We start from the raw sequence: 13,776 nt of genomic DNA, 5'->3' as shown, positions 1-13,776 counted from the left end.
GCCAAAAGCAACTGCCAATGACCCAAAAATCCAAGGCGCATAACCAAAGACCCCTCCGACAGAGCAGCGCACAAGGCAGCCCTCTACAACTACCACTGTCACATCAAGGCAGCCAAGAAAGCAGCTATCACCACCTGCATTGACACCAAAGCCAACCACAGTAAAGAACTCTTCAAAACCATCAAGGAATTCTCCAACTCGACAGCCACAGAAACCACCACCCACCCATCTCAGGAACTCTGCAACACCCTCTCAAACTACTTCCACAGCACAATCACCACTATCTACAAAAATCTGACCCCCCCCTCACTAACTGACCACTTCCAATCTTGACCACCTCCCACAATCGGATATCACCAGCACCAGGATAACCACCTGGTCTCCAATTACCACGCAGTCTACTGCAACCATCATGACTCAGGGACAGCCACTGAACCCCTGCCCCCACGTCTCTTCAACCTCGGAATCAAAACCATAAGCACAGAACTAACCAGTATCCTCAACATCTTCATTTCATTGGCAACCTCCCAGGACAGATGGAAGCATGCAGAGGTCAGACTCCTTGTAAGGAAACACTCTGCCGACTCCTGTGACCTCAAAAATTATACACAGATATCCCTGCTCCCCTCTCCTGTCAAAGTACTCGAGTAAGCCTTCAATCAACAGCTCCACAAACACCTAGAACAAAGCCATCTTCTCTAGACCTCACAACCTGGATTCCCAGTCAACCACAGCAATGACACTGCACTGATCACCGCCACAGATGACATCAGGATCTTTCTCAACCAAGACGCAACGTCACTCAGGGAAACCAAGACCACCTGCCCTGGAGTCTGGAGCACCAGTACCTGCCTGCTCGCCAAGACCAGTGTGCCCGTGAGCGAGAGGAGCGTGTTGGAGGGAGCAAGATACAGATTGAAGCCCAGGCATGAGAGTCTCCTGAGCAAGGTGTAAAGAGCAGTGCCGTACTAATCCGGGCATCTTCCCATGTGCAGTTTTGCGAATATGGCGACCCCATATGCCAGGAAGTGCCATAGTGCACCAAGGATAAGTGCTGCACCGATCGGGCTGTCACCCATGTGGAGTATTGTGAGTTTGACATCCATGTATGCCAGGTGGTTCCACCATGCATTGAGGTCTAGTGCTACACTGACAAGACCATTGCTTGGGTGCAGCATGGTGAGCCTGGTAACCCTGTAAGCCAGAAGGGTCCACCGTGCACCAAGGTCAAGTGCTGCTGTGATGAGACTCTCACACAAAAAAAAAAAAAGACTGCTCAGTTTTGGGCGGCAGCACCACCGATTATGAGGAACTGAGTCAAGTCCCAAACCATGTGGCAGCTGTTGGCCTAACCCTTTGGGACAGGTAGCAGCACCTCATAGATCCTGTAGGTAGAAGTGGTTTAACCCCTCTGGGAAGTTCTGGTAGAAACAGATCGTGCCCTGTTCTGTCAGTTACACCGTGTGCCTGGGAACTGTCCAGGCCGCATTGATCAGGCCGTAGTTTGTGTGTAGAATATTTGCAGTGACGCCATATCCCAGGAGGGCCTGCGGGAGAGGCATCCTGAGGCCAGCAAGACCCAATAAGGGATGTTCATTGGAGTGACCCCGTATGCCAGGAGGGGTCACTTGAAGCGCTGAGGCCAGAGGTTCGGGCCATTGCCCGTGACGCCCAAGTGGTGCTATGACCAAGACGTGGGGAGATTCATGCCCAAGGATGTCCAAGGACAGAAAAGACGTCATCATAGCCCCGCCAGAGCAAGGAGACTAAAAAAGAGAGAAACGACTTACCACGTGTGGCTGGAGCCATGCAACTCCGATCTCCAGGACACTGGTGAGCGCAGCTAAACATGGAGCCAACACCTGCGAGGAGCTGTGTGTGTGTGTGTGTGTGTGTGTGTGTGAACACGAGCAGCCCAACTTTGCTGATCTGAGCAAGGACCACACTGCACTGCTGACAGATGTCATGCCACCAGGTAAGCTGGGAACTTGGTCTACGGAGCCCTGGGGGATATATCTCATTTAGTTTTTAGAACCCTACTTGACACTAAGTGACTACATCTTATTGACTGAGTCTGAGAGCGGGATACCCTGTGAACAAGCCTAGTAGTTTCCATTCCCTGGATGTTGCTGCATGTGAATGGGTAATAACAGAACACTTGTTACAGAGGCGTTAGTAGCTCGGATAGTGGCCTGACAACTAGTGTGTCCACCTCAAGGGGGACCAGTGTTATTGCTTTTTGAGTGTTCTTTGCCTTTGCATGTGTGGATTTAGAATTAAAATTCTTCTTTTATACAAAATAATGAAATACAAAATAAGTATTTGATGAGATGTTGATTTATTGTGTCTGCTGCTTTAACATTGAGTTATGAGTCGTTCTCACTGATGTGTATCTACAGTTCCCTCCGAGGGAGCCTTGACTGTTCGAGCGACGCTACCTAACGGACAGTCAGGTGCAGGAGGGGGCGCTTTACCCAGTTGAGTGGGATTCACAGTTGGGTGGGTCCTGGGACATCAGAAGTAAAAGGCCTCAACCACCTAGATTGGGCTCAGTAACTCCTGCTTGGCCATGGCCCTCTGAACGGGGTTCTGATGGCCTACACGAGCCCTCTAGAGGTGCAAATTTGTACATATGGCCTTAAATTATATTCCCACGCTGATGACACACAACTGCTTCTTAGAGACTGAGGGGGTCATTCTGACCTTGGCGGACGGCGGAGGCCGTCCGCCAGGGTACCGCCGTCAGAACACCGCACCGCGGTCAAAAGACCGCGGCGGTGATTCTGAGATTTGCCCTGGGCTGGCGGGCGGCCGCCAAAAGTCCGCCCGCCAGCCCAGGGCAAATCAACCTTCCCACTAGGATGCCGGCTCAGAATTGAGCCGGCGGAGTGGGAAGGTGCGACGGGTGCAGTTGCACCCGTCGCGTATTTCAGTGTCTGCTAGGCAGACACTGAAATACTTTGTGGGGCCCTCTTACGGGGGCCCCTGCCGTGCCCATGCCATTGGCATGGGCACGGCAGGGGCCCCCAGGGGCCCCGCGGCACCCCCTACCGCCATCCTGTTCCTGGCGGGAGAACCGCCATGAACAGGATGGCGGTAGGGGGTGTCAGAATCCCCATGGCGGCGGAGCGCGCTCCGCCGCCATGGAGGATTCTGACGGGCAGCGGAAAGTCGGCGGTACACCGCCGGCTTTCCGCTTCTGGCCGCGGCTGTACCGCCGCGGTCAGAATGCCCGGCGGAGCACCACCGGCCTGTTGGCGGTGCTACCGCCAACCTCCACCATGGCGGTAATTACCGCCGGGGTCAGAATGACCCCCTGAGTGTACTCAGAATCTCTGGCAACTAAACCCTCAAGCCAGTTTATTTTAGTCCCCCTCTGTCCCATTCCCATCAGTTCAATAAAAAGCCCAGGCATCAAACGTGATATCCAGCTTCACATGGACAGGCAAGAATCATCAGTAGTCTCTTCCTGAACGTTTTCATGCAAAAACTTCACCCAAGTTTATATCATAGGAAGGACTAGACATTTACTGACAGAGAGAATAGAAGCATGCTCTATATGTTCAAATTAAGGTGCCAAGAAGTCTACAGTGCCTTGACCCTTGGTGTGAGGAAGGAAAATGCCCAGTTCCTCCTCTGTGTGATCAAGTGGCAGCAACGTATATATATATATTTTGTTTTTTAACTCATTGATTAAAATAGTATACCATAAGAAAGTATGGATATGAAATAGATGTGGAATGTGTGGAACGGCGAGTTCTGTCAAATTTCTTCTTAAGACTTTTTACATACGTTAATGTTTATATTCATATGTATCAAAGAACGGCATATAATTTGTTGACATTCCTTGATCCATTGCCAGAGGTGAGAAGTGATGAAAATTAAAGACCATCTGGGTACACATTGGATTCTAAATGGACATTGTTGATTGTCAAAAGTAAGTAGTCTTCACTTACAAAGTATTATCCTATTGTGAAAAGTAGCTCATTTAGAACTCGGGGAAGCATATTACAAGCAGCTGGGGCTGCAGAGGACCCATTTGCATATGATGCAGCGGAGACCAGTCTGGCATATTTAAAGTTCCTCGCTGTGTGGCATGGAAATTTTGCCAAACGTTCAGTTTCACTTAAAGTGTTGATGCTAGCTGGATCACCCGTTGGGGTCCAGTTGGTATTTTTTATTCAATGAAAACGAAGTCCCACAGCCGAGGTTTTATGTTTGTGAAACAAAAGGTGGCTTTGACTGGTGAGGAGATTTCTACCAGGGCCTTGGGACGTTGAGGATGTATATTTGCTGTTCTCGAACGTCTTGTCTTGCATGACAGTGATACAAAGACAACACCAGTGTCAGAAGGTCCATCTTAATAGGGAAGAGCATCTGATGCTTTGTAGCTGGCAGTCCTGCAGGATATGCCCGCAGGCTATGGGGTTCTGATGGCAAAGATGCTCATTAAAAATGAAAGATGTAAGGAAAACAATGAAGCTTACTGAAGACACTCCTGTGCAGTGTTCTTTGTTTTTTGGGCGCTACCACAATATTCATGTCTTTCACATATGGCTTCAGTGCCAGTGGACAGTGGCTAATTGTTCCCTTGATTGAGAGTTGCATTTTTGTACATCTGGATTGTTCTGCAGCATTCAAAGTCAGCACCAGCTAACAAGGCTAGGTTTCTCTGAAGAACTTTAATGAAAGTCAACCCTCATGATGTCATGAGATCACCTCAGTGAAAATTGGGCTGTACTAATTGTTTAAATGAAAGGAGATTACCTTTTTGAAACTTGTTCAGTATTTTACTGCTAAATATAGGTTGAAAAAGGAAATTAAAGATACAGGAACTAAATCGGTCAAAAGTCACTTGGCCTTACAAAAATGCCCACACATATGGAACGTTCTGAGCTGCTTTATTTCAGTCCTGCAATAAGGTGAGAGTATGAATTTTAAACGTGTAAGAAGCACAGATCATACAACTCTAATGAATCCATTGTATTTTTTTAAACTGGATTACCTATAGGCTGTGAATATGGAATTTGTAACTGTTGCTTACAGGTGTTAGCGAATCGGGATTTTCAATACAAACGACACTTTTAAAACAAGTCTTTCCTGTCTTGATGAAGAAAACCAGGCTTTTTAAGTTCATCTTTGTAGGTAAAAGTGAAAAAAAAATGTTTGCTTCAAATGTAGATACAGTTCACTTGGCCTGCACATAGCCATGAGTTGACCATCTGGCTAACTCAATGTTAATTTTGGGTATGTTTATTATCGATAAGCCGCTAATAGAAAAGTTCTGTTTTCAGTTGTTTCTGAAGAGGAGCTGGCTGGGTTTTGCCCCTATGTCTGGTAGTAGAGTGGTCCACAACTTTGTGCCTGCGGGTCAAAGAATCTGCTTCCACACTATATATTTATGTATTATGGTTAGCAGATTTGTTGAAAGAAGGTTCCCGTGTTTAACAATGTATTGCTGGCTTCGGCATGTAACTTGTGCCCTTGAATCTGAATTTTCTGTGTAGGGTGCTCTGAATTCTGGATGCAATTCAAAATTACTTCAAGAGCCAGTGGAAAGCTTCCAGGAACCTGGCCCTATTTCTTCTAACTAAAGACCTAGACTTGCTGCTTGCTTTTGTATGAACAGTGATGAGTCAGAAAACTTGCAGCCATGAAGATCACAAAGCAGCTGTCAGAGCTGGCTATAAGGTGTGCTCTGAAATGCTGCACCAGGTCTCATTTGCTTGAATAAGTGTTCAGATTTTGCGGAGTAGTGATGCCTTCATTGGTTGAATTATTAATTGCAATCAAAAATTACTTCTAGGTTCCTCAGGGTTTTATAATGTTTCAGGGCTATTACCAGTAGAAGAGACAATGTCAATGGTATCTATGAGCATCTCATTCTGCAAAAGAGTAGTGTTTAAATTTTGTCTTCAACGCGGACAAAAAAGTTATTCCTTCTTCCAGTGATAAATGTGCTTAAAACAGTCCAACAGTCTTTGATTGCTTTTAGGCAGCTGTCTATATACATTACAAATCATATTTTGTTCAGTTCCAGTCTGCACATGCACGTGATAAAGAGTCGGGCTGATGATGAGGAGTACTCTGGCAAAATCAATGCGGTCTTTCTGTTGAGCTCCACAGACACATTTATTATTATTTGGTTTCTATTGTCAAGGTCCGAATATCAAATTATAATTAAAATAAAGTTGATATTTGGGCAAGAACAGCTATAATGTAGATGTTAATTCAAAATGATTAGGCACTCATTGCTGTTCTACTCCACCCATAAAATGCCCGAGGCATAGAAATGCATGTCTGCAGAAGAGGGGAGACTGTACGTCAAAGTCTTACAAGTTGTTTAATGCTCTAATATGATGAGCAAGTAGAAGAAAAAAAAAAAGAAATTCAACACGTCTGCTCGGTTGATATGGAAAATGTTACGTACCCAGCAGACATCTGTTTGTGGCACGTAGTGCTGTAGATTCACATGCCATCTGGTGTTGTGCTCAGAGTGTTACAAGTTCTTTTTCTTTGAAGAATGCTTTCAAGTCACGGGATCGAGCAACTCCTACTCTCGGTGATACTGAGCATGGGCATCTAGTGCTTTGTTAGATTGATTTCTCGCAGGAGGGTAAAGTAAAGAGTGTATAAGTATTTAGGAGATATATAGTAAAGAAGATGAGATCTCCATGCAATGTATATCCATATTTACAATATGTAATACTACAACAGCCACAGGCTTCTGGGGAGCAGGAAGGGTGCATGTGAATCTACAGCACTACATGCCACGAATAGATGTCTACTGGATTAGTAACATTTTCCGTTCGATGGCATGTGTAGCTGTAGATTCATATGCTTTGCATAGACTCTAAAGCAGTCCCCTCCCTCAAATAAGCTGTAGCTAGCCTGTAGGAGTTGGAGTAGTTTGAAATTGTGTTTTAAGCACTGCCTGTCCAACATTTGCTTGTTGGCGAGATATTACATCCACACAGTAGTGTTTAGTAAATGTGTGTGGTGAAGCCCATGTGGCAGCTTTACATATGTCTGCCATTGGTATACTTCCTAAGAATGGCATTGAAGTTCCCTTCTTTCTAATGGAGTGTGCTTTTGGGTTACTGGTAATTGTCTTAATTTTAACATAGCATGTTTGAAAACAGTTTGCTATCCATCTGGCAAATTCATTTTTTTAAATAGGATTACCTTTGTGAGGTTCTGAGAATGTCACAAGAGTTGCTTGGATTTTCTGAAATGTTTTGTTTTATCTATATAGAACATGAGGGCTTTTAGCATCAAGGGTGTGAAGAGCTCTCTCAGTCACTGAATCTGGCTGTGGAAAGAAAACTGGCAATTCAACTGACTGATTGATAAGAAAAAGGTGAAACTATCTCTGGTAGGAATTTTGGACTTGTTCTAAGAACTAATTTGTCTTTATGGATTTGAAAGAAAAGTTCTTCTAAAGTGAATGCTTGAATTTCGTGAACTCTTCTGAAAGAAGTAATTGCTACTAAAAAAGCAACTTTCCATGATAGAAACTGTAGAGTACATGAATGCATGGGTTCAAATGGTGGCCCCGTAAGTCTTGTGAGTACAATATTAGGATTCCATACAGGGGTTGCAGGAACCCTAGGTGAAATAATTCTTTTAAGACCTTCCAAAAAAGGTTTTCTAACAGGAATCCTGAACAGGGAATTATGTTGTCTATTTTGGAGGTAAGCAGTATTCGCTGTTAAATGAATCCTAATAGAGCAATATGCCAAATTTGCTTTTTGTAAGTGTAACAAATAAACAATATCCTGTACTGAAGCTTTAAGTGGATCAATATTTTGGGGTTGATGGGGTTGACAATAGTAGACAAAACGCTTTATAACACTGTCTAGTTGTGGGTTTGCGTGCTTCCTTTAGAATATCCATACATTCAGATGGAATTTCTAAATAGCCAAACTCTGACTTCAGGAGCCAAATCACCAGGTTGAGTATGTTGGGATTTGGATGTCGGATTTGGCCTCTCCTTTGAGTTAACAAATCTGGTCTGAGTGGTAGTTTTTGATGTGGTATTACGGTCAGGTCCAATAGTGCTGTGTACCAATGTTGATGTACCAATGTGGGAGCTATGAGAACATGGTGAATGAGGTTTGTTTCATCTTTATCAGATATAGAATTAGGGGGAGAGGTGGAAAAGCATAAGCAAATATCCCTGACCAATTGATTCATAGAGCATTGCCTTTGGATTGAGGATATGGGTACCTGGATGCGAAGCTTTGGCATTTTGTGTATTCTTTTGTGGTGAAAAGGTCTATGTCTGGGATTCCCCAGATCTGGAAGTATTGTTGAATCACTTGTGGGTGAATTTCCCATTTGTGGACTTGTTGCTGTGTCCTACTTAAGAGGTCTGCTAGTTGCCAGTAATTGAATCTGGTTGTGAATTGCCCATTTCCAAATTGTCTATGCTAAGAGGGATAATTGAAATGAGTGTTTCCCCTGCCCCTCCCCCTTCCTCCTCCCCTTTTCCTTCCCCCTCCCCCCCCCAACCATTTTGCAGATAATACATTGTGGTCATATTGTCTGTCCTTATTAACACTATCTTGTGGGTGATTTGTGTCTGAAAAGCTTTGAGTGCTAGGAATACTGCTAGTAATTCTAAGTTGTTTATATGATATGTCTGTTGAATTGTCTTTGTATGGTGAGGTTGTTGAGATGAGCTCCCCAACCTATCATCGATGCATCTGTTGCGATTGTGGTCTGAGGTACAGGGTCCTGAAAGGGTCGCCCCTTTCCTCTGATAGGTTGGAGTAATTCCTCCATTGCAGAGTGCGGTTGGTATGGAGGTCCAACAATACTAGCTCCAGAATTTGACCCAGTGCCTGAAACCATTGTTAAGAAAGACGCTGCTGGAGTAGTTGCATGTGTAGTCTTGCAGTGGGTACTATTGCTATGCATGAAGCCATGATTCCCAACAGTTTCATCACCAACTTTACTGTATAAGTGTTGTTGTATTGTAGTTTAGATATGAGATTGTGAAATGCTTGAATCCTCATTGGGTTTGGGTATGCTTATCCTGATTAAATTTTCAGAATTGCTCCCAGATACGATAGTATCTGTGATGGCTGCAGGCAAGTTTTTTGGTAACTGATCGGGAATCCTAGATTGAGTAGGATGGTATACTGAGTAAGTTGTTGACAAATTTGAATTGTACTGGATTATACGCCAGTCATCCAGATATTGGAAGACATGTATGTGTAGTCTTCTGAGGAATGCAGCAACACTGCTAAGCATTTGGTGAACACCCTTGGTGCTGTTGTTACCCCAAACGGTAGCACCTTGAATTGATAGTGCTTTCCTGCTATAACAAATCATAGATACTTTCAATGTGCTGGATGGATGGGAATGTGGAAATAAGCATCCTTAAAGTCTAATGCGGTCATGTAATCCTGTTTTTGTAGTAGGAAAATTATGTCTTGCAGAGTGACCTATGAAAGCGTTCTGAAATTGGTCTTACAGTACTATCTTTCTTAGTTAAGAGGAAGTATTGTGAATATACTCCTGATTCTTGTTGGGATATAGGCACTATCTCTATGGCTCCTTTGAGTAGTAGTGATTGTACCTCATGTTTTAATAAAGTGAGATGTTCCTGAGTAAGTCTGTGTGAACAAGGGGGGAATGTTTCCTGGAGTAGAGATGAGTTCTAGACAACAGCCATGTTGGATAATTGATAAAACCCCTTGATCTGTGGTGATGTCGTGCCATTGTGGGTAAAATTTTTGCAATCTTCCTCCCAACAGTCACTGTTTTGTTGAGTTGGAGGAGCCTCTGGGAGTGGCTGATTTACCTATTCCTCTATAATTAGATCCCTTGTAAGAGCCTCTGAATGAACCTCTGTTATGGAAGTGTGGCCATTGTTTTTGTTATGAAGTGGATGGTTCTATGGTTGATGGTTTGAAACCACCTGTAAATTGTGGCCTACGAAAAGTGCACCTAGTGGGTCTGGTGTATAAGGCACCCACGGCTTTAGCTTTCTGAGTCCTTTTTAAGCTTATCTATTGTGGTATCAACCTCATGCCCAAATAAATGTTCTTTACTGAAGGGCATGTTTACTGTATCTCTGGCTTAAATCCTGAAGCTCTTAGCAACGCATATCTCTTAATGATTATGCTTGTGTTGTCTCCACTTGCTGCTGTATCAGCTGTATCTATGGTGCATCTAATTGCATTGTTAGAAATAGCCTGTACTTATGCTATTTGTTGTCCCCTTTTTTGATGGGCCAGTGGAAGATACTGTAGCAAGTCCTCAATCTGATCCAAATGAGCTCTGTCATATCTTAATAGGAGTGTTTAGTAGTTTGCAATCCTCCAATGGTTAGCAGCCTGAGTGGCAACTCTTTTGCCTGCTGAATCAAATTTTTGACTTTCTTTGTCTGGAGGAGAAGCATCTCTTGTACACTGGCTATTGGTATGTTTTCTTGCTGCACTTACCACTATGGAGTCAGGTGGTAATTGTACCCTAATAAATACTGGATCAGAGGGGGCGTGGCACCAGCGTCAAGATGGTGGTCGCACTCTAGGAGCGCTCTGGACCCCTCCATCATCTGCCGGCGAGAGGCCCACTGTCCTGGTGCCCCACTGCTCGCCCGCAGACCCCCGGGCGCGGGGAAGGTGAAGGGGGGGCCGGGGACCCGATCCCCTGCTGTGGACGATGCAGCGGAGCCACGGACGGGCTTTGCTGCCTGAGGCTGTCGCGGCGGGCCTTCTTGCGGCCTCGTGGACGAGGCGGGCCACAGCGGAGTCTTGGAGGCCGGTGAGAGCGGCTGCGCTTTCGGAGGAGGTGCGCCAGGGCGGCGCTGCTAGGCTGGTGAGTGCGCCACACTGGCAGCGAAGGAAAGACTTAGTGATTTGGACCCCCCAGGCCGCGCCCTGTGGTCCATGCTGCGGCATGGGGTGGGGAGGAGCGACGGGAAGAGGAGTTGGCGCTTCCCCGAGATCAAGCCCCCCCCAAAAAATAGCCACAGTGGAGGAAGCGCTGCGGACCCCCAACCCGGCTGGGCCTAAACTGGGCCTAGACTGAGGGCCAGTTGTCGATCCTGGGTCCGGGGGCACCCGGGTGGAGACAGAGAGCCGAGGCACCCGGGGTGGACAGCGCTGGGGCCCCGTTGATCGGGACAGCAGTGGCGGTGAAGGAAACAGGGCCCCACAGAAGTGAAGACTGTTGAAGTTGTTGAAGGTCCGACGGCAGCAGGCTGATTGGGCTGGACGCTGGCAATAGGGAGCCCGGGGCGGACGTCGACACGGTCGTGGCCCTTCTAGAAGCTGTGGCGGCAGGGGGACATGAGCTAGATGGGGCCCCATGAAGGTGATGGCTGGTCTGTGAGGGGCTGGCAGCAGTAGACTGATTGGGCTGGACGCGCCCGGTGGGGAACCTCTGTGGTCCTGAGGCAACCTGGGACCCCTGGCTCGCTTCACCAACCCCCATCCCCACCCCCCCCCGGAGAGACCGAGGTCGGGCGCAGGTGGCGGTGGTCCGGGTGTGGAGACAGAGGCCCTTGGAGGAGTCGTGTGGACCGGGGGGGGGGGTGTTTGGGCAGGGTGGCGCCCCGGTGAGAGGTGGGCGGGCCAACTCTCGGATCAGACCACGGAGCGATGAACAACCGGTGAGCTCAGATTGGTGGTCAGGTGTGAATGGGCACTGGACTGCAGCTGTGGAGACAACGATCTGGGTCTGAGCTGGCGCTTCACGGGAGATAAGAGCTGTGACCTGCCCACCGGCCCAGAGATACCCTCCGGGGCTGGAGTGTGCAGTTGGAGACCCCGTTTGGGGCTCCCTTGAGACCACATGGGTGGAGGCGGTTGGCGATAGCGGCACTGCCCTGACCACACACCTGAGATGGGGAGAGACAAAGCGGCCAAGCAGCAGCTGGCATCGCAGCAGCATATAGACCAATTTACTAAGCAAGGATCCTCTCGGGGAATGCGAGAGCAGGAGGTGGAGACTGCGGCCAGGGGAGTGAACACGATTCTACAAGCTATCCAGACCTCGCAGTTGGCAGTAGAAGCCAAGGTCGGTGAAGTGAAGGAGGATGTGGGCCTCCTGCGTCAGGACCTGCGAAAGGCGGTAAGCCGCATCAAGGAGGTTGAGGACCGGGTCTCTCAGGCTGAGGACGAGATCGCGTACCTTAAGATTAGGGTTGCCCAGCTGCAGACCTGTGCCGGTGAACTGCACCACAGAACAGAAGATGCCGAAAACCGCTCCAGGCATAATAATTTGCAATTTGTGGGCTTTCCGGAGGGAATGGAGACAAGCTCTGCGATTGAATTCTTGGAGTGTTGGATTCGATCGTGGGCCCCGGAACAGCGTCTCTCCACGTGGTTTGCCATAGAGCGCGCCCATAGGGCTCCGATGCCACGCCACCGCTGGGTGGCAGATGATAGCATGATTCTTCAACTTCAAAGACCGGGATGTAGTCCTTTGAGAGGCTAGGGCCCAGTCGGATCTCCGCTGGGACAACCATAGGATCCTGATATTCCCAGACTATACTGTGCGGTGCAGGCCAGGCGCTGTTCATACGAGGGAGTCAAACAGAAGCTGCGGGCAATGCAACTGACATACATGCTCCTCTTTCCTCCACAGCTCAAAGGCATGATGGAAGGGAAATCCTTCTTTGACTCGCCGGAGGCTGCATGAGAATGGCTCACGGAAGAGCGCCATGGGACTCGAGGGGGGCCCCCTGAGCCGAGGAGCGGTTTGCCGGCGATGGGCCGGGCTGACCCCCACCAGGGGAGGTGGGGGGCCGCAGGCACACCCGGCCCCATCGGAGAGGGAGGAGCGTTCCTCATGGAGATTCAGCAGAGGATGTACGGCCGGACCGGGCCCCTGCTGGATGAGGGGCTGTGCCAGACGGCCCTGAGGAGAAGAGGCCGACTCGAGACTTGGAGGGGGAGCACCTGAGCCAATCTCCCTTGCTATCCTGACTCTGATTCCTGGTGCTGTAAGTATTTGGGAGAGTTCGAGCGAGCGCTCCCCCCTGGAGGCGAGGGACAGTGATTGGCCGCATTGCAGAACTCTGACTCAAATGGAGGGGTCCACCATTCCACATTCACTGTAGACATTCTATATCTACTGTTTGGGGCGACAGATGTTTCTGGGGTGGAAGTATGGGGAGGGGGCAGTTGGGGGGAGTTCAGGTGTTGTTTAGCGTTTTTTTGCTAAGGTTGACTCAGTGTTTCATTTTTCAGGGTTGGCTTGATAGGTCACAATGGAAATGTCTGGTGGGAGCATGGAGTGCACTGTCCTTGCTCTTTTGCTTATGTCCGAGTCTGCAAAGCGAGTATTAGCCTGGAATGTAAACGGACTCCTGGATAAAATCAAACGGTCAGCGGTGTTTAGCACCCTCTGTCGTTTCGCACTGTCTGTGGTCCTGTTGCAGGAGTCCAACCTACTTGGCTCTCGATGCCCCATGCTGCTGAGAGGGGGGTATGACAGGGTCTATCATGCAGGCTTTTCCAGGGGCTCACGGGGTACGGCCATTTTAGTGCACCGTTCTCTATCCATGGTGGTGGCTATCTCTCCCTCGGACCCGCAGGGCCAGTATGTGGTGATCTCTGGGCTGGTGGGAGGGTGCCCCATCAACATCCTTATTGTGAATGCCCCCCGGGAGCACTACAAAGTCTTCTTATGACCCTTAGGGATGTGGTGGCGGGGCTTCCCCCAGGACTGACTATTTTGGGAGGAGACTTTAACTCAATGCTGAACCCAGAGTTAGATATTATGGGACCGTTGTCCTCGAGTCGGGCTGCCAGAGCG

This window comes from Pleurodeles waltl, unplaced genomic scaffold (assembly GCF_031143425.1).
Source record: "Pleurodeles waltl isolate 20211129_DDA unplaced genomic scaffold, aPleWal1.hap1.20221129 scaffold_121, whole genome shotgun sequence".
Lineage (NCBI taxonomy): Eukaryota > Metazoa > Chordata > Amphibia > Caudata > Salamandridae > Pleurodeles > Pleurodeles waltl.
This window is presented reverse-complemented; position numbering follows the sequence as displayed.